Genomic DNA, 23,146 nt, shown 5'->3' on the forward strand with positions numbered 1-23,146 from the left:
TACTCTTAGTCCCCAACTAGAGGGGTTCTACATACTTTTAGCTTCCAGTTGTGTCCCCAAACACATAAGTTGTTTCTCTCTGAATCCAGAGGGGGCCTCTTTCCTTTCATACAGTCCAAACCCTTGTTCTGATGTGGCCACATGTCAGTGAGGGAATTGGAGGCCTGTGTGTGCAAGGAAGGAGGGCAGTTTGAGGCTGGGCACACACCTTCTCCTGTCCTAAAGACACAGCTCCAACTGGACTTAGCCACAATCTGAGTCACAGTTATCTAAATATAGCAGTTCCACTTCCAAGAATTTATCTGACTGATACCCTGGTACTTGTGGACAGAAATGCACATACAGGAGCATACATATCATTACCTGTAATCACAGAAACTGGAAACAACCTAAATGTCCATCAGTAGGGGTTCTATTGGGTAGTTTACAATGCCATCATTCACTAGGTTTCTGCACTCCAAGGAATGGGCGGCTCTGTATATAGGATGGATGCCAAGATGTATTGCTAAGTGAAAATGCACTGGTAATACACTGCATTGCCATTTGGGATTTTAAAAGAAAGATATGCTTGTACATAATAGAAAGTTTTTGGAAAGACACAACAGAAACTGTTAACAGTGGGATGTCTCTGAAGAAAGATACTAGGGACTAGAGGTCTGGGGAGAGGACAGGAGAGTTATTTTTCATGGTATACCCTTTTGTGTTCTTTGAAAAAAATGCGTTTTTATTATGTGCATACATTATCTTTTTGATTAAAAAGAAAGTGAGGGGAGGTTTAAAAAAAACAAGCCCCCAGGCTTTATTTGGCATTTCTGTCTACTTTTTCTTCCTGCTGCCTGACTCACAGGCCACTTCGCAGCTCCTCTCCTTCGTCCCAAGCCCATGCCCACCCCTCCTCAAGGCATCCATTACTCCCTCTTACAGATAGTTAAAACCTATCTTTTTGGCTTGAAATATAAATAACTCTAAACTAGAGAGAAGGCTGAGCTTCGTTGCACTTATAGAACAGATAGAAATCGGCTGGCGCTGAGATGCTCAATAAATGTTTGCTGAATCGAATTGAATCTGTGACTTGGTTGGTTACACCGAGCAAGGTTCTAATTGGCCAAGGTCAGACAGCAAATCCTACCCAGGTTGACTCTCTCTGAATCCAGAGAGGGACTCTTTCCTTGCATGCAGTCTAGATCCCTGCTCTAATGTGGCCACATGCTACGAGGGAGTGGGGGCCTGCATGTACAAGGAAGGAGGGTGAGTGTGGGGCTTGGTGTACACCATCTCACCTCCTGGAGACACAAGGCAGTGTGACTTGAGGAAGCAGGATGGAACGACAGTATGATGCACAGGAAGGCCCCCACTGGAAAGATTCTGACTCCAAAAGCTCCGTGATGACTTAAAAAAAAATCAGTCGGTTTGATTTTATTCAAAGAACATTCTAATAGAAATATAAAATATGGAGTTCTCTGCTAAGCATGATTGTGAATTGCCTGTTGTTGTATGTGTTCAACCATAGGCTGGAGCACACTTTAGCAGGCATTTTGTGGGAGAAAGTAAACATGAGTTAGTTGGTTATTCCAATAGACTATAAGGTACATTTTTTAATATTTATTTTATGTTATGTATAACAGTATTTTAATTAACCATTTTAAATATATAATTCCATGGCATTCATTGCAGACGCACTGGTGTGCAATTCATGATGACCCTTTAAAATGGTACCACTGGCACAATTAAAAAGTAGAGAAAGCCTGAGAATGCCTCTCCATGACCACTAGATTTCTGCCTAAGGAGGGCATTTTTGCTCAGACTTAGTCTACGTTCCTCTTATGTCTTCTAGACACTAGCTTCTGGAGCCTCCACCCAGGTAGAGCCCTTCTCTAGTCTCTGAAATCATACACAGGCATTGGCAGTCCAGAAGAACATGAGTGGTAGTCTTGGAAGCCTCTAGAAACAGATGTAGGTAGTATTGTATGGTGACATGTCTACTAGTAGTTCTTTTTTCTTGTCTCAAAAATTCAGGAGCCTGGAGGAAGGTCCTTGCCCACGACCACTTTCTCTTTCTTGAAATGAAATTCCCCCAGAGATTCTCTGGCCTCAGCCAGTGTGTGAGGCCCTGGCACCGTTCTCAAGGCTGTGATCCAGCAGCTTGCCATGGGCTCCGGCACTCCAGTTCTCTCACAGCAGACACTTCTTGTCTCTGTAAGGGTTATTGTGATGAGGAAGCATTTGCCTGCAAGCACAGTGAGTCAGAAAGTTTGATGTGCCTTTCCCCCAAAAAAGCATCTGTAATCTTTGGCCACATTAATAGAAGTGTCCAAATCTAGGACGACGAGGGAGCTGCTTCACTTTGCTGAGCACCCACTGAGTCATCCTCTCTCCCTCGTCATCTTCCACCAATCCAGTCCATCGCCGGCACATTGTTTAAATTCATCCCCGTCTTTCCATTTCCCTTGCCTCTGCCATCTTAAAACAGGGTCCCACATCTCTCACTTGGACTATTGCAGTACCCTCCTGATTGCTGCTCTAGCTTCTTGTCTCTGGCCTCCACACTGCAGGCAGGTGATGTTAGGAAACACAGTCTGACCATATCACTTTGCTTAATACCCTTCAGTGGCTTTTCACGGCTCTGGAATTAGAGGCCCTGGTTTTTAACAGGGGCTTCAAGCCTTCATGTGAAATGGCCACTGCCTATTCCTCCAACCTCACCTCACACCGCTTGCTCCTCATGCTGATTTTCTGTTCCTCACATGTGCCAATCTCCCTCCGTCTCAGGGTCCTCCTACAAGTGGATTGTGTTGCCTGCGATGTTGCCCCCACGTCATCCCCCTCACCTAGATAATTCTTTCTCCTTCAGAGCTCAGCTCAAATGACATTTTCTCAGGAAGTGGTCCTGAGTCCCCCAGACTACATCTAGTCCCTCAGTTACATGTGCCTACAGCATTCAGCATTCATTCATTCATTTAGCAAACATCTAATGACACCAGCTAGGTGCCAAGCACCTGGGTGCTGTTCACATAGTGAGCAAGGCAGGCATGGCCCAGCTCTCATGGAGCTCACACTCTGGCAGGGCATGTGGGGTCATGGACAAGAAATTAATGGTGGGGCTGATAAGGACTGGGGAGCTAAGGGCACAGAAATTGAGGTATGGCAGTCTGGGGTAGAGTGCTCAAGGAATCCTCTTGAGGAGGTAACATTGATCAAAGACCTGAGTAAGATGATGGTGGGAACATATGGATGCTGGGCCGAGAGAGGAGCTGGGCTGAGGAAATAGCCAGTGCGAGGATCCTGAAAGGAACTGTGCTTGGTGCATTCTGGGAACAACAAGATGGCCCCCAGAGGCCTGGGACCCAGGGATGGGTGGGAGGTTGCGCAAGGGAGGCGGCAGGGTGAACGGATCACACAGGGCCTTGCAGACCATGGTGAGGTTGCTGAATTTTATTTCGGTGTGATGGTGAGCCATAGGAGGGATTAGATTACAGTTTTAAAAGATTCCTATTTTTGGAAGATGGTGCTGATTGCTATGTGGGAAGAGACTTTGGGAAAGAAGAGGGGAAGAGGATAGAGAAGTCAGGAGTCACTGCAGTGCCCGAGAGAAGTGTGGCTTGCTTGGGCTAGGATGGTATCTAGGAGTTAAATGGCTGTGTTAATTAATTATTTAATGTTGTAATTAGTCAAGCACGTCCCTGGACTGTGAGCTGCGTGAGAATACTGCATTATGTCCACTTATTTACTTTGTATCCACAGCTCTCACCCCTTGCCTGTCGCATATTAAATACTCAGTAATGCCTACTGAATGATTGTGAACTCTGAAGTAGTGAAGATGCTAAAAAATAGGGTCATGCTAAGAACTCATAAAGGAGCCATGTGATGGCTGAACCTGAAGAAGAGATTTGGGAGAAGTGTCATCAGATGCATAAAGGAGTTAGACTCAGAGACCCCAGGGTGTTACCTGGGAGTTACCAGGAAGAGTCTGGTGAGGGTTGACCTGGACCCCCAATGGACCAGCAGTTGCCTAAGGGAGTCATCAAGCAGTGGAGGTGTAATGATCTCTTGTCAGAGATGTTGGAGGGGTCCTGTGAGGAAAGTACACGTGTGCAGGAGTGTGTGTGAACACACACGCATGCATTGCAGGCAAGTTCATGCACTGTGGATTTTCTGACCTTGAAATCATTTGCTTCAGAGCGAGAAGGATCCTTGGAAATGTCTGTGCCTGGTGACCTGAGGGTTGGGACACTGTGGTTTTAACTGACAGAAACCCAAACTGTTGGAATGCGAAAGGAATCTCACAGACTTGGTCACAGCATCATTGGGACTTGACTTCTTCATCTGTTTCTTGGTGTGTCTTCCCCTGAGTTGGCATCATGCTCGGAAGGCTCCAGAAACTCCAGGTTTAGATCTCAACCTCTCCTCAGAAGGAGAGAGCTTCTCTTCCTCCAACAGTTTGAACAAAAGTTGTGAGCCTGATGTCACTGGCACAGATTCGCTCTTTAGCCAGTCACCGAGGCCTGGAAGTATGTGCTGATTGGGTATAAGTCCACCTGAAGGTGGGAGCTGAGGTCATCTCCATCAAAGTGCATGGGTGCAGAGTTGGGAAGGACAAGTTCTCCCAAAGGAAAATCAGTGTCCTGTGTCTAGGAGGATGGGAATGTATTGTGGGTGGCCAGAAACCCACACAAATTGTAGTCTACGGGTGGTTTGCTAAGGCTTTTTTCTTTTCACACCTGTGTTACTCAGAACTCCATTGGTGGTTCTTGTCACTGTGGCAGCCCCTGAGACACCCTACTTTTCTCACCCAATCCCCTCATTTTGCAGATGAGTAGGCTGAGGCTTAGCAACTTTCTCAAGGTCACACAGGTCAAGTGCAGTAGAGTCAGGACTACCACTCAGGTCTTGGGGCCTGAAAGCATTACCTGGTGGGCAGAGCCTGAATCTGGGGTCAGCCTGCCAGATCTGAATGCTGGCTCTACCCCTCATTAGCTGTGAGGCTGTATTTGTTTCCTAGTCCTAGGGTTGCTGTAACGAATTGCTACATGTTTAGTAGCTTAATACAGTAGAAATTTATTCTCATAGTTCATGAGGCTAGAAATCTGAAATCATGGTATTGGCAGGGCCGTGTTCCCTCTGAAGGTGCTGGGGACAGTCTGTTCCTTGCCTCTCCCAGCTCTGATGATGGTTGGCATGCATGTAGCTGCATCGCTCTGATCTCTGCCTCTGTCTTCATGAGGCTTCTCCCTTCTCTGCCTTATCTTCTGTCTCTTATAAGGACATTATTTGTCATTAAGTTTAGGGTCCACTTGGGCAATCCAGGGTGATCTCATTTCAAGGTCCTTAACTATACTCGCAAAGCTCCTTTTTCCAAATAAGGTCACATGCACAGGTTTCAGGGATTTGGACATGGACATATTTTTTGGGGGGGGCTACTATTCAATCCACTCCAGGGACCTTGGGCAAGGAACTTGACCTCTCTGAACCTCAGTGTGTCATCTGTAAAATGGGAATAATAAAAGCGTCTACTTCATAGGGTTGTCATGAAAATGACAAGATGATTTAATCGTCATTGAGTCCTTCACAAAGTGCCAGGCACTTAGTAAGTGCTGAGTAAATGTTAGTTGTTATTATTATTCTGACCCCAGATCCATCCTGGTCTTCCTGTGGCTTCCACAGGTAAGCTTAGCTCCCTTTAGCTAGTAATAGTAGAGACAAGGCAGGTAGTTGAAGTCTTAGTGGAGACAAAGCTGCCAAGGTTATAGCTGAGCATCTTCCTGCTTGCTTCTCAGCTGGTACCTGTCCTACTGTCCCAGCAGTCTCAGTTCCTGAGGCCTGCCTGCCTGCCACTGAGAGGCAGGGCAGCCTGAGGAGGTCTCCTGCCAATCAGCCTCTCACCCTGGCTCCAGGAGGTTGGCATCAGAACCCTATGATTTAGGGTGATGAAATGTAAATTGTGGAGAGTCCACACTTTCAGTTCAGCTGAGATCCCATCAGCATCTCATTCTGTTTACCTGGGCCTCCTCCAGGTCTCATTTGGTGGATTCTGTCGGCAGAGCACCTCCTTGGCGACCACAATGACTTGCTTCTTACATCTATCACACCTGCACTGTGACAATGTAATTTTTATCTCTAGTTGTTTATTTCTCAGATGGAACTACTTGTAAATTCCAAGAAGAAAATATATCCCTGTGTGTGACAGAACCAGCCCAGAGCGATTAATCTGGGCTTTTAAGCTGGGAATGCAAACTTGGTTGATGCTGCTCCGTGCCTAAGTGTCCAATAATCAGCTGCAGCCATTAATTGTCCCCCAATAAAGCCTTGACTTCAGGAGGGTCAAAATCAGTAGGATTTGATGCAGCTGGATGGGAATGGGCAGGCCCTGGGGACAGAGAGTTGGAGGCAGGTGGCTTGAGGCCAAGAATTATAAGAGGTGGTGGGAAAGACCCATATTTCATGGCACAGCTGACAGTCAAGAAGGAGGGCTGAGGGTTTGGTGCAGGCCACAGTAAAGGCTTAGGTTTGTGCAGTCCGACAGACCCAGGATCAAATCTGAGCCCTACCGCTTACCATACCTTTGGGGTATTTCTTTGCCCCCCATCCTGAGAGAGGTGTCTCTTGATCTGTAAAATGGAGCAAAGAATATTTGCTCCATCAGGTAATTGATTAAATGAACAAAGTATGAAAAATGTTTGTTGCATGTAATGGATGTTTTTTTTTTTTTTTTCTCAGAAGGCCTGGGGGGCAGTGCTCAGGTCTGCAGAAGATGAAAGTCACAGAAATAATCAGAATTCTTGAGCTGGAAGGAATTTAGAGATTACCTAATGCAAAGCCTAGTGGAGGTTCGGGGAAGTGAAAAAGCTTAGAAGCTGGGATGGAACCCAGTCTCCTGAGTGTCACCATTGTACACCATCATATCACGCTGCCTCCATAGCAAGGGCCTCAACTTGGGCCTCTCTGTCTCCTACAGGGCCAACTGATATCAGGGCCTTAGGCATTCATAATCCCCTGACATGGTGTGCACTATTTGTGTATGGGGGTGATTTAATGAATCTGAGTTTTTCACAGATTCTTAAAAGGACCTGCCTGCTTCATTCACAAAGATTAAAACTTTTCTGGACTCTGTGATATTTTGATTAAATGGGGGTTTGTGTGAAGGGAGGGGTACTTTCCACCCCTCCTGTCTGCATTTGGTATACATATGGCCTCAATCCTGATCAAGATCTGATTGTGATCTGGGGGTTTCCTTGGCCTCAGGGCCCCTACTAACCCTTCTCATTTTAGCCTGGTTCTCTCTTCCTCCCTGGGAAAAAATGTACACAGGCCAGCTGGGAGTGGGGTGGAAGGAGTTTCGAGGTTTGGGCATTCTGAGCTGAATCCAGATTTCGTGGAGCCTGAAGCTATTCATTGCCTCTCACCTATTTTCACTTTGCTGTCTGCTGAGCCACCCCCTTCTTCATCCCCTCAGCTCAGCTCCCCTAACTCTGCTTTCAGAGGCGGCCAGCAGGCTGAAGATCTAGGGAGTCCTGGCAGCCTACCTCTGTGCAGGAAGAGGCAAGGGCTGCCTGCAGAGCGTCCAGGAGGGGGTCCAGTGTTTGTGGCACTGCCCCTTCTCTTAGTTTCTGTTGTGATGAGCAGAGCATGATGCTTTATCCAGGCCCAGGTTTGGGGCAGGTTCATTGTAAGATGGAGGGTCAGGGGTGTAGAAGCTGTGGTCTACCTCTATCCCTGCCTTAGTCATACAACTGGTATTTGTTGGGTATCCACTGTGTGCCAGGCACAATGCTGGGGATCAGGTGGTGAGAAAGATGCTACCGTGAGCAAGAGGCTGACCATAGAGGACCTGGCTGTCACTTTCTACTTATGGGTGTTGTGCCAACCTCTGAATCTCTTCGAGCTCCAAGTTTGTCATCTAGAAAATGGATAATAGCACCTACCTTGCTGGGGTGTTGAGAAGGTTAGGGATTTCACATGTGTAGTGCTGAGCACAGCATCTGCCCTGTGGTCAGCACCTGTAAATTCTCACCTACTGTTATTATTTTGGAAGAGCCAGCATTGCCCTTTAGAATTTATACTCTTTCCTCTCTAGCATCCTAAGGAGTCTCCTTTTCTGCTAGGTCCTAGAGCTTCCTGGGAGCAGAGTGGCCAAGGCTGAGACATGGACAGAGTTCCCAAGGCAATGCATAGGGCAGCATCGCTACATCAGGCTGGAGGCAGGCTAAGCTGGACAGGGGCAATGACTTGTCCTGGGTTGGGTCAGGATGGCAGATGAGGCAGCTGCAAAGATGAAGGAGGGACCCCTAATCTCCTAGCCTGTTTCCCTAATGTCTCTGGAAAGATAAAGCTAAGCAAAAGGAACATATCAAGATGGAGTCAGCTTTGTTTCTAGGTCTCATAAGAGGGTAGTTTCTGGCATGTGCTCTGGGCAGGTGACACCAGAAAGCCTCCTGGCCTCTTGCTGCCTGCCCACTATGACCACAGCCATTCCCCGGAGGGGTCCCAGGGTCTGATCGGTAGCACTTTGTCCCAGCAGTGCCTCCCTGCCCTTCCTGCCCATTGTGGCCCCAAGAATCAGCCTGGACCCAGGGACAAGGGCCATTTCTGGCCCCCAGGGAAACCCTGCTACATTTCTGATAAGGATTTAAACAGGTTTCTAAGCAGGCTTACTAATTAATCTTTTGTTTTTGTTTATTTATTTTCTTTTACTATAAAAGTAAAACATGCCATCTGTGGAAAATTTTTAAAGTATTGAAAACTATAAAAAAGCAGGGCGGGGGGGATGGGGGTGGGTAGCTTAAACACCCAAGGCGGAGTGAAGCACAACTGTTTACATGTTAATATGTTGGCTTTCCACTGAAAAGCAGAAGTTTTAAAAAACTCCATGTAAACATCAATGTTAAAGACTGCCTGGGATTCCATAGAATTAATCTTTTTAAGAAACCACATCTGAGCCAAGTGGATTCGGAGGGCAGGGGTTTGGAGGCGCCCCGCGGCCGGCCTGGGAGTGTGGGTCTTTAGCCTCTGGGCTTCAGCAAGGCTTCCCAGGAGCCTCCCAGAAGGCTGGATGAGGTTTGCCTCAGTCGCAGAGATTTTCTTCCTGGCAGGAGCGGCAGGAGTGCTTTCACACTTGGCCCACATGCTTGCCTGCTTGGTGGCAAATGGAAGGCAGTGAAGGGTAGAGGATGGAAGAAGGGGGTGGGATGGGGTGGAGGAAGACACTCTCCAAAGAGAAGGGCTGCCCCTTCAGGAGAAGGGCTGGAGTAGGCTGGCCTGCTTCCCCTATTTCTTTCTTGGAGGTCTGGAGGAGGGGAGGAGTGCCTAGCCCTGGTGAACCGCATATGAATAACCATAGTCCTGGGAATGTGAGTCCTTAGTGCAGGCTGATGAGGACCCCATGCAGAATGCTACCTTAGTGAGAGAGAGAAAAGGCAGGGCCAGAGAGGGCCAAGAGAGGGTGAACTTTGAGTTCCCCTGCCGGCCTCCCCCTCACTCAGTGTTCCTTTAAGACAGTTGTAAATGGTGCCGGGAGGCAGCAAACACAGAGGCTGCACCTTCTGCGGCCGGGCATGGTCATCCCATGAGGATCAGAGTAGCCCTCTGTCCTTCACTGGGCCCCACCTCTGAGAGTCCACCTGCGCAGGTTACTGCAAGGGAGTTTGGAACTCCGTGTGCTCTGGGTAGGCGTCTCCTCCGCAACTCTGTGACTTGTGCCTCGTGGCAACAGCTTCCAAGCCCTAATGAAACTATTTTTCTAGGATTGAAGACTAAGAATTTGCTGAGCACCATGCTAAATGTTCTTGTGTGTGTTACTGAATTTGCACAGTAGCCCTATAATGTAGATCCTGTTTTTTCCCTATTTTACAGATGAGCAAACTGAGTGGGTTACTTGACTTGCTCAGGGTTACACAGCCAGTCACAGCCAGAACCCAAATGCAGGCCTAATTTCAAGCCAGCCCTCTCAGCCACTGTTCTTGGTTGCAGAACCCACCTGAATGCTTCCACTCGGATGGCTATCACAGAAGTCCACGAAGTCCCTCCTCTGAAGGCTTCTGCTCCATTAGCACCTTCTGTGGAGACAGAGTAGTGTATTTATGTGCTAAAGGAGAACCCATATTCCAAAGAGGAAGGTGCCACTTGTCCCCATTCTTAGGTTTCTCTAAAATGCGGAGTTTCAGATGGAGTGTGCGTGAAGAGGGCAAAATGGGGAGCGGGAGGCGGCGTGCATCAGGCCAAAGCTCTTAAGAAGCCGGTGACCCAACACCGGCTCCAGTCAGCAATGGTGGCAGGAGCGGGGGTGCCAGGGCCTGGTAGCCTCCCAAACCTCAACCCCCAGAGGCAATGGAGGTTCCCCTCTCTCAGAAGGGGGCAGGAGGCAGCAGGAGAGTGGCGGGACGTATCATCGGATCATCGCATGTGGGATGCAGTGCAGCTGGGGCTGCAGGCCCTCCTCACTCCTTCTCCCACCTGAGCCGGCCCAGCGGGCGCTGGTTGGCTCCGTGGGAACGCCTTTCGCCCTATCACACACCTGCACGGTTGCCAGGCAACTGGGACGGAGTTGTAACACCTCGGCAGCGATAGCCGGGACGGTGTTTTCGTTTCCTGACCGCTCTGTCTCTCCTTAGAAGTTGTGGAAGGATGGCATTTGGTTTCCCTTTTCAAAGGGACTACACCCTACACATTACCAACCCACCCAGTCTCCAGCTCCCCAGCCCAGCAGTCTCCCACCAGACCCGCCTCTGGCCTCGGGATCCGTGGTTCATCCCTGGGGCCCAGGACCCCAGGGGAGGCAGGCATCAAGAGGCGTCAGCCTCCTCTTCTAAGCGCCCTCATTTTGGGAAAGTCATCCTCTGGAGAGCTGGAGACGTCGGCTTGAGACAAGACAGGAAATCCAGGGAGGGCCTGGAAGGTGGAGAAGGACAGGGTCCAAGGTCGCTGGCCTCTGAACGGCTTTGGGATGGCCATGGGTAGATCTGGAGCATGGTTTGGGCCTGGCTTCTGGCTTTACGCACAGGTTATTATCTGGGTGTTCCCCAAAATTCAGTCTCTGCCTCACACTTTCCCAGTGTCTTGCCCATCTGTGAGCCACTGCACTATTTTTTTCACTTTTTTCTTCTGCATATTGACCCACTTTAGCTTAAATAAATGTATTTTAAAAGGAAACTTGATAACACGTTTTTGTAAATGGAGACTCAGTATCACTTACCATAAATAGGAAGTAACTGCAGAAATAAATACAAAGGATCAAAATATTTTTAAATTTCAGTACATGAAGTCTGATCTGGAAGGGCCCATAATAACAAAATAACTGCTTATTAAGCACTTACTCTGTGCCAGGAACTAGCTAAGCACTTTATATGAATGAGCTCATTGGATCTGGTATTAACAGCCCCAATTCACAGATGGGGAAACTGAGGTTCAGAAAAGCTAAGGGCTTCGGCCGAGGGGTATATAGGCACTAAACGATGAGCTAAGATTCAAAGCTTTCAGCCACAGCCTGTGCTGTCTCTCTTCATGGTGGCCCCTCTAACTCCCTGCCCTGGTGACTGGGTGGTGGCCCTGTCCAGGATTGGGGCAATGATTTGAGTGTCTGCTTGGCTGCAGGAAATATAACCTGCTAGGTGCTCTTACAGATAAGCCACTCATTCTCCCAATAGCCCTGCAAAGCATCTCATTTTTCAGCTCATGGAGACCAAGCCACCTGCCTAGACATACTGTTGCGAAGTGGTAGGGCTAGGATGTGTGTCCTGTCTCCCTCTGCAGTGCTGACTGTATCTTTTACCTCAAAGTCATGCAGAAAGGGGAATCTTTCATTCTTAGCAACCCCTGCAGCAGGACAAGCCTTCTTCCTCTCACAGGGAATCAAATCTCCACCTGGAAAAGAGCACATTTATCTAACCTAGCCTCAGCTGTGGATAGACTCCTCCTCAGAGGTGAGTCCCACTTCTGAAATTGTAGCCTTCTATGAGTGGGTGAGGTCCTCCAGGGACATCTCCCCATCCCTGGGCTTCCCCCACACCTCAACAGGACTCCTGCATCAGTGGGCAAGGATATTTCGCTTTCTTATCTGCCTTTCTGGTAACAGTCTGTCATGTGCTATCAAAATGAGCGACTGCATTTCTCTCTCCAGAGCTGGCTCCGTTCTTACCTGGGAGAGGAAGAACAAGGGAGCCTTTGGAGAGGAAGGAAAATCATATGTTATTTTTAAAAGGCATTTTGAGTGAATGCTGAATAGAGTTCAAGAAAATTGCCTTAAAGACTTGCTCTCTGCGGGAATGGCGTTTCTCACGGCTCTCAAGAATTTGGAACCTTAATTGCACATTTGTACGGGCTAGTGTTTTTATTTCTTTTTGGTCTCAGAGGTGGGCTTTGAAGATTGTGCTCTCTCTGTAATGTTTTTTAAAATATCAAATAAATTTTGCACACCTGCAAGGTAGAACTACTTGAAAGAAACTGTGTCAGAATTGGATCTCGATTTAATAAATCCACAAATGGAGCAGGGTTTAGTGAGATGATGTGTTATCTTGCCCTGAACCTCCTGTCACAGGGGTGCAACCCAACCCCGCCCTCAAAGGGGCTGTGATCTTTGTTGATGCTCTGAACTGCCTCAGCCCACACCTTTGCTGAAATCCTTTCTCTACACCAAGATGGAAGCCAGGTGGCATAGGGGAGACCCTCTTAGGCTAAGATGCTAGTAAGAGACTTTTAGGTTAATTGTAGAACCACAGCTCTCCTTTACTGGGAACTTCCTCAAACCTCTCATGCCATATCATCTAGAAGAACTAGAGGATCTCTTTTGGAGTCAGTACTGTGTAGTGAACAAGGTAGGGGTCAGACTGCAATGCTTAGAGTTGACAGGGGTGCCAACACTCAGGGCCGTAGGAGATCCCAAACTTGTCTGCAACCCTTTCTGGGCCTCTCTGGCTTCCATTCATGGGAATATGGTCATGGAAGGGCTGAATGCCTATCTTCAGAGGCAGGGAAACCTGACTTTAAAGGCAGGCTCTGCCACTTTCCGGCTGGTGAAAATGCTAGGGAATTCCCCTCCCACACACACCTCTGGCACTGTGCCTTAGGTAGACCTGGATGTCAACACCTGTGGGTTCCTGCCATCTGGCTTTAAGTTCAGCCAACGGGAGACACTGACAGGTGATCGGGGAGAAGAAGAGTGATTGTCGGGCACGCATCCTCCTCCCTACAGCTGGCTCCATCCCCGACTGAGGTCTCAGCTTTTGTCAAGGGGTCCTCTCCACACAGCTTCTCTGTTATGGTTCTGATTTCTCATCACTTACCTCCTCCTTCAAGCTAAGGGTTATTGACATTGGTGGTTTCTTGCCTGTTAATTACTATCTTTGTGTATTCCTTGGACCCTGCCCACTCCTTTGTCAATTGTCTCATTATTAAACCGTCTTCATATTACCTAATGACTCCTGACTGACATAGTTGTCCTGAGCAAGTCATTTACCTCTTGAAGCTTTGGTTCCCTCACCTGCAAAATGTTATTCTTGAACAGTATGCTCGTGTGGTTGAAAGTGAGTGCTTTATCCAGGGCCCAGAGGACAGTAACCTTACCCCTCAGGGATAGAAACTGTGTGGGGGGACTGGTCAGTCACCTCTGACCTTAGGCCTATGGCAGCCTTACACCCTGCTCTCTGCTTTCCATCCATGAGGCAGGCACTGCTGAATGTTGGCACCAGGAGAGCAGAGTCTCATGAGACTCAGGAAGTTGGTATTTCTTTTGTCCTGTGATCCTCGACCTATACGTGCACCTTTTTTTTTTTTGTCTTTATTTATTGTTATCAAGAAACAAAGCAACCACAAATTTCATGCAATATAGTGTCCCCTGAGAATGCAAAAGAAACAGATGATGCTGGATATGCCAGGTGGAGTGGCCTGGGATATGGGACCCTGGGCTTGGTTCTGAAACCAATTCAGCTGCTGCTTCTCTGTATAAAGCAAATGTATCCAGTGCTAGCCAGCCCCTCTCTGGCCTGGTCAGCTCTGGAGTCTCATTCAGTTTTTGAGTTTGAGGATTTAGGAACCAAAAGGATAGCAGAGAAAATGAGCCTGCAGAATTCTGTGAACCGTTAGTGTTTATGTGAGTGCCTGTCTAGGAAGGTGAGAAAGACATGGAGGATGGGTCGCTGCTCCCAAGAGGATCACAGCTAAGTTGGGAAACTAACACTTATTCAGGAAATGATGAGAGCCCCAAGTGGGAGAGGGAATAAATAGGCACTGGTCTGGGGCAGACTGTCAGGGAAACTCCAGGGAGAAGGAGCCTTGACCTTTGGGTGAAGACAGAGGGTCGAGAGAGCATTGCAAAAGAGGAACCAGGAGGTGAGAAGGTTCAGGGGTGGCCAGGCCGAAGGGAGTGATAGATGTGGTCTGGGAGTAGCCAAACATCTGGAGGGGAGCATAGGGTGAGTCTGGCTTATTCAGAGTCTTGAAGTCAGGCAGGATACTTAGATCAGAAAGCAGGACTTTGGGAGCAATTAGAGAAGGAATTCTTAAGCTGGGGATTCACAAGCAGACTCCAGAGTATTCCGGAACCTCCTGAAATTGTATGGTGCAGGTTGGGAATATATAGGCTATACTGTCACACCTGCCTGTCTGAGTCCCGGTGTCACTTTCTAGTTATTCCTCAACCTTTTTGAGCCTCAGCTTCCTCATCTATAAAATGAAACTAAATGGTAGTGTCTGCCTTGCAGCACACTACCATTGGGATAATAAGTCAGGTAATGGACGTGCTGTGCTCTACATAGTCACTGGCACACAGTAGAAACCTCGGTAAGGGGCAGCTGTCATTAAGTGCTGCAGAGCTGTGAGTGATTATACAGAGTCGCACTTGTCTGGAGAGAGGGTCTCCTGTAGCTTTCATGAGATTCCCCAAGGGGTCCCTGATTCAAAAAATGTTAAGCACCACTCATCGTTTGAGAGGTTTAAAAATAGAGGTCTGTTAAGCAGCTGAGAGCAGTGTTTATGGGAAGGAAACATGGTGGTGTGGGCCCAGGGGCAGGGCAGCCAGCGTGGAGCCTTTCTGTCCATCTGTCGGGCCTACCATCCTTCCGTCCATTCCCTGGATCATCAAGGCTGTCTGAGCACTGACTCAGTCAGGCCCTCTGCTAGATGCTGAGGGTCCAGAGACCAAGCATGGTGTCGACAGGAAGGAAGATGTGCATAGCCGATCTCTAGAGATGGACCCTGTACGTCCTGCTCTCTTGTCCTTGCGAGGGTGCCTTCCCACACAGAATCAGGCTGGCCTGTCCTTTAACTTGATTTAATCAATGGGATGCAGTAGAAGTTCCAGTCTCAAGTCTGGAGATGGCCAGCGGCCTCACTTTTATGGTTTTGGGAGAACTGAGACACTGTGTAAGAAGTCCGATTACCCTGCTAGAGAGATCATATGCAGGGATCACATGGAGAGGGAGAGAGGGCCAAGTCTTCCAGCATCTTAGTTCAGATGACCCCAAGTGCCTGCCATCGTCTGTCTGCAACCACATGAGAAACCCCAAGTGAGAACAACAAACGAACCATCATCCCTCAGAGCCTGTTCAGCCCATTGAGCCATGAGGTCATGACATGAGTTTGTTTTAAGTCCTCAAGTTTGGAATGGTTTGTGACCCTTGTGGAAATAAGTGGAGAGTAACCAAATGAGAAAAGGTAAAGGCTTTTTATTCAGAGCTTGCTGTTCCAAGGGAGTCAGTCATCATCATTTACATTTTGGCAGAGGCTCAAAGGCACGCGGAGGAGTGGGCAAGTTTTATAGTAGGAAAAAAAAGGAAGGCTTCAAGTCTGCTCCGATCTGGAGGCTGTCGGCGGGGGTGGGGCGGGGGGGGGGGTGGAGCTGGAGATGGGCTAACTAGAAGGGAGGGAGAACACGCATGCGCACGCATGCACATGTGCGTCCTCTGTGATTGGTTATGGGACCATATTTGGTTTTCTCTGGTTGGGCCTAAGTAGGATGTGGGGACCAAAATTAGGGAAGCTAATTAAGTCCTGGTCCTTTGGGGCTGATCGTCAAAGGTGTTACTGTTTGCTAGAGATGTAGTCTGATTTCCTACAGGTCTGACTTTCTGCAAGAAGCAGGCTGGCTTCTTGGGCTCGTTACTGTAGATAATGGGATGGTTTTCTGGGCTGGGTACTACAGACTGGGGATCAGAGTTCTATTTTTATGTGTGGTCTGGTACTGCATTCAGTCTCTCATGTAACAATAGACAGCTCCATGTAAACTGACAATTATGAGGCCACTTTGAATGAACAGAGTGGTCTAGGTAGGTCCAAAGTGGGAAGGATCCCTCTTAGCCTGTGTCAAGTTGGAAGGCAGGAGGGACTTAGCAGACAGATGAAGGAAGGAGGGGCATCTCAGGCAGAGGGGACAGCATGATTCAATTCCTGGAGATGGAAGAGAGCAGCGCCTGTGTGAAAGACAGCAACAGCTGACCTGGCTGGGCTCTTGAGAAGCAGTGAGTATTGGCTTAGGACCCAGGGCACTCGACAGAGTCGGTAATCTTCCTGAAAGAAGGATCACAGACATCTGGAGTAATACCATCAGAGCTAGTTTAAGAAAAACTCTTCAGATGGAGAAGACAGAGGGGGCAAGGGTGAAGGCAGGAGACTGGTGAGGAGGCAGCTGTAGCACCAGGAGAGAGTTTTAGAGGCAGAAACTCTAGGATGATGAATTGGACTCCAGGGAAGAGGAGAATGCAGAGTTCAGGTTTGTGCGGACAGGGGAGTTGGTGGTCACTGAGAAGGTGACCCAAGAGAAGGGGAGGGGATTTGGAGGCGATGATATTTGTTTTGGGAATGCCGAGTAGGAAGAGCCTAGGAGATTCCAGGGAACACATGCAGGGAGTCACTGGAGATTCAGATTTGGAGCTAGGAGCGCACTAAGAGGAGGATGAGTTTTCATGGATCATGGCAACCCTCAGGGACTGTGGGTAAAATGAAAAAAGGAAGAGGTGCCCATGACAGAAGCTGAGAAGGAATGTGGAACAGACCCACACTGGAGTCCTCCCAGGAGAGTTATGTCAAGGAAATCGAGGGAGGAGGAGATTTCAAGGGGTACTCTGCCCCCGTGGGCAGTCAAGCTGCTCGGGACTGGAAAGTGTTGGATTTGGGCACAAGCAGGGAGTTTGTCAGTGGGAAGTGGGTGGAATCCAGGGGCAGGAGCTCGGAGGGCGAGAAGGGAGAGAAAGTGCAGAGAGACAGACCTTTCAAGCAGTTTGCCTATGGAGGGAGGTGAGAGGAGTAGCTGCAAGGAGGTTTTGGTTAGGCAAGGTTTCTTGTCCTATGAGAGACTTGAACAAGTCTATAGGCAGAGAGAGAGCAGTCTATAGCACGGACGGGGAACTGAAGATGCTGGGAGAGGGGGCACAGCAGAAAAGGAGGCAACTTTCAGAAACCTCGGCCTTGGGCAAAATCAGACTGCAGTGGAGCTGTGTTGGCCCACATACAGTGATTTTTGTTTTTTTGTTTTTTTTTTTTTTTTGGTCAACTTTGCTGCCAACCAATTGCACATAGAAATCCTGATTCCCAGCCTCTGGCAAAATCGAAAAGCCTGATTCCCTTTCAGCAAAGCAGCAGTGGTGGCTGGAGCTTGAGGCTGTCAGGATGAGTCTGGCTTCCAGGTTGCCACTTGCCTCATCCTACCTGCTCATCTCACCCTTTTCTGTTTCCTGCTTGGCCCCTGTAGGCATTTCAATTGAAATCTTGGGGCAAGGAGAGGTGAGAGGGTAGGACCAGAGTTAGCCTCTGGCAAAAGGCTTTGTGAGGATGCTGAGAGGTGAGAGGTTAGGTTTGGAGGTGAAGGGTAGGGATTTAAGGAGAAAGGAGAAGGTTCAGAATGGGCACTGAAACTGTGAAGGTTGAATAGAATAATGCTGGGGCAGCTGCGTTGCTGGGACCAGCTAAGATTGTGCGCCAGGGACCTACAGAGGCTCCAGTTCACATCACTTGGTGAATGGAACAGGGGCTAGAGGGAGAGGAGGGGCGAAGGAGCCTGCTCTGTCCTCCAGAAGCTTCCACATCCAACTCAATGTTCCTTAGGTCTGTTAGTGGTTGTGTGCAGTCCCTGAGACTCAGGGCTACACAGACAGGGACCCAGAAGGTAGAGTTTTCCCCCGCTACCCCGCCCCATCCCACAGATTCTCCCAGCCTGGGAACATGCTGAGAAACTCCACTTGGCACAGGGAAAGAATCAGTCCAGGGAGCCCTGCGTGAAGTTTACAAGCTCCTGAGATTCCATCTCCTGTCCCTTGTTGTAGATCCTCAGGAAGCACAATTTCCCACACACCCCTCCGCCTAGCTGTCCTCCCCCTGAAGACTCCTCCTTCTGCCCCTATGTGGCCTTAGGGCTAGTTCTGTCTGTCTCCCAGGGTGGAGTTTACTTCTGACAGGAGAGGGGGCTCTCATCCAGGTAACAGCTCTCCAGGTACACTTTAAGATTAAAACTTCCCGTCTTCACTCCATGTGGAACCGCTCTCCTCTTGGTCTTACTGGGAATAGTGTGGCTCGGACACATGTCACTGTATCAGTAGAGCTGTAATGTAATTAGGCGATGTTGGGGGGAAAAAATCCACCTATCTCCTGGGAATACTGGAATAATGAGCCATCACAAGGACTGAGGAAGCTGGTGGGGGCTGCTGACCTGAGCCAAAGCCTCGGATCAGCTGTTAGCTCTGGAGGCGCTCCTGATTTGTTTCTCATCCTGGCCGCAGCTATGAGCTGGCCCAGAAGTAGGAGCTTTAGTGGAGAGCCTAAAAGGGTGTTCTGGGTTTTGAAGCAGGAAACCGAACAAGTTGTCCCTTTCTGGAGTGGGGGAAAGACAGAAGCCATGGTCCTCCACAGTGGCATATGTCCCTGAGGCCTGGGGTGGGGGCAGAGTGGCCAGGGGTCTTCACAAGGAGAGCCAAGTAGGCGAGGCCCCAGGCCAGCTCTGCCCTGAGCACCCTTTCCAGTCAGCCAGAACCACTCAGAAGTGCTCCCGACCCATCCTCCTCCTCCATGGTAAACATGCTGGATATCCTTTCAGGTGGCTCCTGGGAGGTATTAGAAAAGAGGTAAGAGTGGCCCCAACCCAGCCTGCCTAGCAGTCCCATTACAGCCCCCTCCTTCTCCATCAAGCTCCTGGCTTGTCCCACGCGGTGCTACCCGTGGCTGCCTGTTCCAGTGATGGCATGTTACCCTGTGCAGCCTCCTACTACCCCCTCCCCTCTTCCCATTCCCAGGCAGAGGCCGCCCATCAGCTTCTGCAGCCCCATTCTGGGCATCCTTTCATCAGCCCTTCTCCTAGCGGAACCCCATCAGTTCTTGGCACCAGAGCCTACATTCCACCTAGGCACCTTGCTTCCTTCTCTCTCCTCTCTCCTTTATTCTGTCCTCCTGTATTTCTTCTTCCTTTTTCTCTCCTCTTCTCTTTCCCTTCTCAGGTCTATGGCATTTCAGGTTGGTGATCTGCTACACCAACTCTCCCAGAGAGTTCTGTTTGCTCTCTACTCAGAGCTGCCTCCTGGGGCTCTCAAATTCCTGGGTAAACTCCTGCCACTGCCCCTTCTCCCCAGGGGCCACAGGGAGCTGTCTGTGGGCCTGCTGCTTCTATGAGAGTATGAGCCACTCTTAAGGCAGCCACAGGGTCTGTCCTGGCCACAGCTGCGTCTGCAGTCCAATGCAACACCTGGCACCAGGTGGGTGCTCCAGCTGTGCCGTGCTGGAGGAAGGAGTGAATGACAGCAAAGCCCTTCCCCTGATTTTGCTCCAGACCACACCACTTCTTGGGGGCTATCTCCAGGACCTTTCAGGGGGACATCCTTCTGTATGGGACTCACTGGTTTTCCAGCTGCAGTCATTTAGCAGAGCCCTTTGAGGGATGTTGGGACCGGTTTCCTCCAAGCAGCACCACTCTGTGGAAGGCCCTGCTCGGTTCTCTTCCTGTTGCTCTCAAAGGACAAGGAGTCCATGGGGCCAAAGAGATATCCCCACCTGGAGCCCGTGCCCATCACTCCAGATCAGTTCCGTCCAACAGAAATGTGTGCCGCATGTACTTTAAGTCGTCTAGTAGCCACATTAAAAAAGTAAAAAGCAACGGGTGAAATTCATTTTCTATTTAATCCAGTGTGTTCGAACTATTATCATTTCAACATGTAATAAATATAGCAAGCTTTCATTTTCATACGAAGTTTTCGAAGTAGCCACATTCCAAGTGTTCAGGAGCCACATGCAGGTAGCAGCTACTGCAATGGATAGCATAGCTCTAGACCACACCCTAGGTATTTGAGACCTCAGAATTCTCTGCTCATATGGCCCCCAGCCTGCTTCCAGGTCCTTATCTCCATTAGGACTTTTTATTGCACCCAGAAGCTCTAGGGGTGGGAAGGGCCCAGAGCCAGCCTTGCCTCCAAGGAGGGAGCAAATTCCCCATAGATATATTTTCCTTCTTAGCTTTCCTTCTTAGGATTCTTAGCTCAAAATCCACTCTAATCTAGAGGCAGGGGTGATGGAAGATATGGGCACTGAGGGATGGGGAAGGCTGGGCGTAGGTCTCAGGAACATCAGGGGACCCTTGGGGTGGTGGGAGCCTGGGTTCCCAGAGAGCAGCAGGGACAGGCCAGGCTGGCAGAGGGGAAAGAGGGGCGGGAACAGGTCCATAGACAGGTTAATGGCTCCTGCCTTGCACACAATTGAATTTGCTTTTCTGAGCCTCCCAGCTTTGGGGAAGGGCCTCTCCTCCTGGGAGCTCAGCTGGACATCCAGAGTCACAGGGTATGGGTCAGCCAGGCCTGATTCTCTCAGGAGAAATGAAGTACTCAGCGTTGTAGGCAGCCTAGTGCCCAGAGGGGCCGGTGGCTCAGGCCAGAAAGATAAGGCCAGGGAGGGCCCACGTGGGGGCCGCAGGTTCATCCTAGCTCTGCCTTCCTCCTGGGAGCCCCCCATCCTCAAAACACAGTTGACAGTTATCTATAATATGCATCATCATCCGCTCTTACTTTCCCATCTCTATTTTTTTCTGGACGCAAGTTTATTCAACACAAAATAGAACCTCCAACTTTACTGAGGTTATTGACCACATCCATGACCAAAATTCACTTTTAAACTCGAATTCAGTTGCTGGTCCAGTGGGGCCTCGGCTTTCTTATTGGCACCGGGAAGCACAGCGCTCTTTGTCTGTGGCTACCTGTCAGCTTCCCCTCATGTGAATCTTGGTGACTGCTCACTCTCCAGACCTTTGGGCCTTGGCCTGCCAGTCTCAGGCCAGCTGTGGTGCAGAGTGGCAGGCACGATGGGGAGGGGCAGAAGGAGGTAAACATAGAGATCCCTCGTTGGTAGGATACCAATAGAAATGTCTCCAGGCAAACCATTTCTTCACATGGCCTCATGATTGATAGACAATATGAAGATTAGGTACATTCTTGTCCACCAGCTCAGGATGCTTAGACATGTGAACATCCTTCTTGGCTACCATAACGCCCTCCTTAAAAAGGAGTTCATAAATGGCGATCCTGTTTTCTTGGGCATCAACATCTAGGTGCAGAATGGCACGGCTGCACTTTCGGGTATGCAGGGAGGGTCCAGAGGAAGGTCTTTGATTCATGATAGGCTGCTGACCGCAAACCAAAACGTCAAAACCTTCACGCCATCATCTTCTGCCACTCTTCCCCCAAAAGAGAGCTCCAGGGCCAAGAAAGGAGGCAGCTCAGGGTGAGGAGCTTCTTCCCCCGAAGGAAGTGTGTGTTAGGGGCACGGTCCTCCTAGCCTCAGAAAGTCCCGGCCACGTAAGGGCTTCATCCTCCCTTCCTCCACCCTCTGCCACTGGGTCACCAGTCTTCACCAATAGTACCCTACTACCCCACAAAGTGCTCCCCCACTCTCACTGCTCAGAAATGGGCATGCACGCAGCAGGAGCGGCCCCACCCCTCAACACACACCCTCCGGGAAGCACAGCCACTACGAGGCCAGCGTCCCATCTCTCTTAAAATTGGTTGCAGGATGACTCAAAATCAGAAAACTTGGAACCAGCCTGTTTTCCTTTGTGTCTGTGGGGATGTCCGGCACATGCTAGGACCAGGATGGGGGGGAAAAACAAAGGAGAAAGACTCTGGACTTTCCTCCCTTTTAGTACTTTATATCTTGTAACACACCCAAACCCCAGACATATACTGTGCCTCCCCTCAGTAGGATTCTAGGGAAACAATTAGGGAACATATTGCAAACTAGAGGAGAAGACAGCATAGGACTCCAAAATACATGTCCTCCAGTGCCTCCAGACCTTTGGCCATGCAGTTCCTTCCACCTGGAATGTCCTCCCTCTTCCTCCCCAAATGCCAGGGGGCCTTCTACTCACCTTTGGCAGGGCTGCCTTCCCTCTGTGACTCCTCCACTCTCCCGCAGTGCTGCTTGCTTCCTCCCTAATCCATGTTTCTATAGCATTTTTGTTGGTTCCATCGCAGCTGATAGTGTACTTGCTCATTCAATCTGCAAATAATTGTTAAGTGCCTCCCAGGTGCCTGGCACTGTCCTCAGGGCTGGGACATCACAGGGAACAAGCAGAAAGAGGAAAGACAATAAACATGTAAACAAATAATTAAACAAGATACTCTCAGGGAGTGTTAAGTGCTAAAAGGGAAATAGAGCAGAGTGCTTATGTAATCAAGAGTGACTGGGGCAGGTCGGGGGCCTGTGCTTCAGATAGGGAGGTGATGCTCCTGCTGAGGCCTGAATGCTAAAAAGGAGATGTTCCTGCAGGGGCCTGGGGCAGAGTGGTCCATGCGGGAACAGTCAGTGCAAACCTATCATATCATTCTATTTATACGAAACATCCGGAACAGGCAAATCCACGAATACAGAAAGCAGATTAATGGTTGTCAGGGCCAGCGGGTAGTGTGGGAAGAATGGGCTTTTCTTGCTAATGGCTACGGGATTTTCTGTTGGGATGATGAAAATGTTTTAGAACTAGATGGTGATGATGGTTGCACAGCATCATAACTGTACTAAATGCCACTGAATTGTATGCTTTAAAAGGATTAAAATGGTACATTTTATGTTATGTGTATTTTACCATAAAACAAATATTGCCAAGGCAAGAATGAGCTTGCTATGGTCTAGGAACAGAAAGGCTCATGCAGCTGATGACTAATGGTAGAAGATACGGCTGGAGAGGAGGTGGGGTCTGGTC

At 49.2% G+C, this 23,146-nt stretch overlaps 1 protein-coding gene across 1 annotated transcript in view; it reads left to right on the forward strand.

Moving 5' to 3' along the window:
- RTN4RL1 (reticulon 4 receptor like 1) overlaps window positions 1-23,146 on the forward strand; it is a 65,908-nt gene that overhangs the window by 23,510 nt on the left and 19,252 nt on the right. The gene's annotated exons all lie outside the window — the stretch shown is intronic.

This window comes from Rousettus aegyptiacus, unplaced genomic scaffold, assembly GCF_014176215.1.
Source record: "Rousettus aegyptiacus isolate mRouAeg1 unplaced genomic scaffold, mRouAeg1.p scaffold_m13_p_6, whole genome shotgun sequence".
Lineage (NCBI taxonomy): Eukaryota > Metazoa > Chordata > Mammalia > Chiroptera > Pteropodidae > Rousettus > Rousettus aegyptiacus.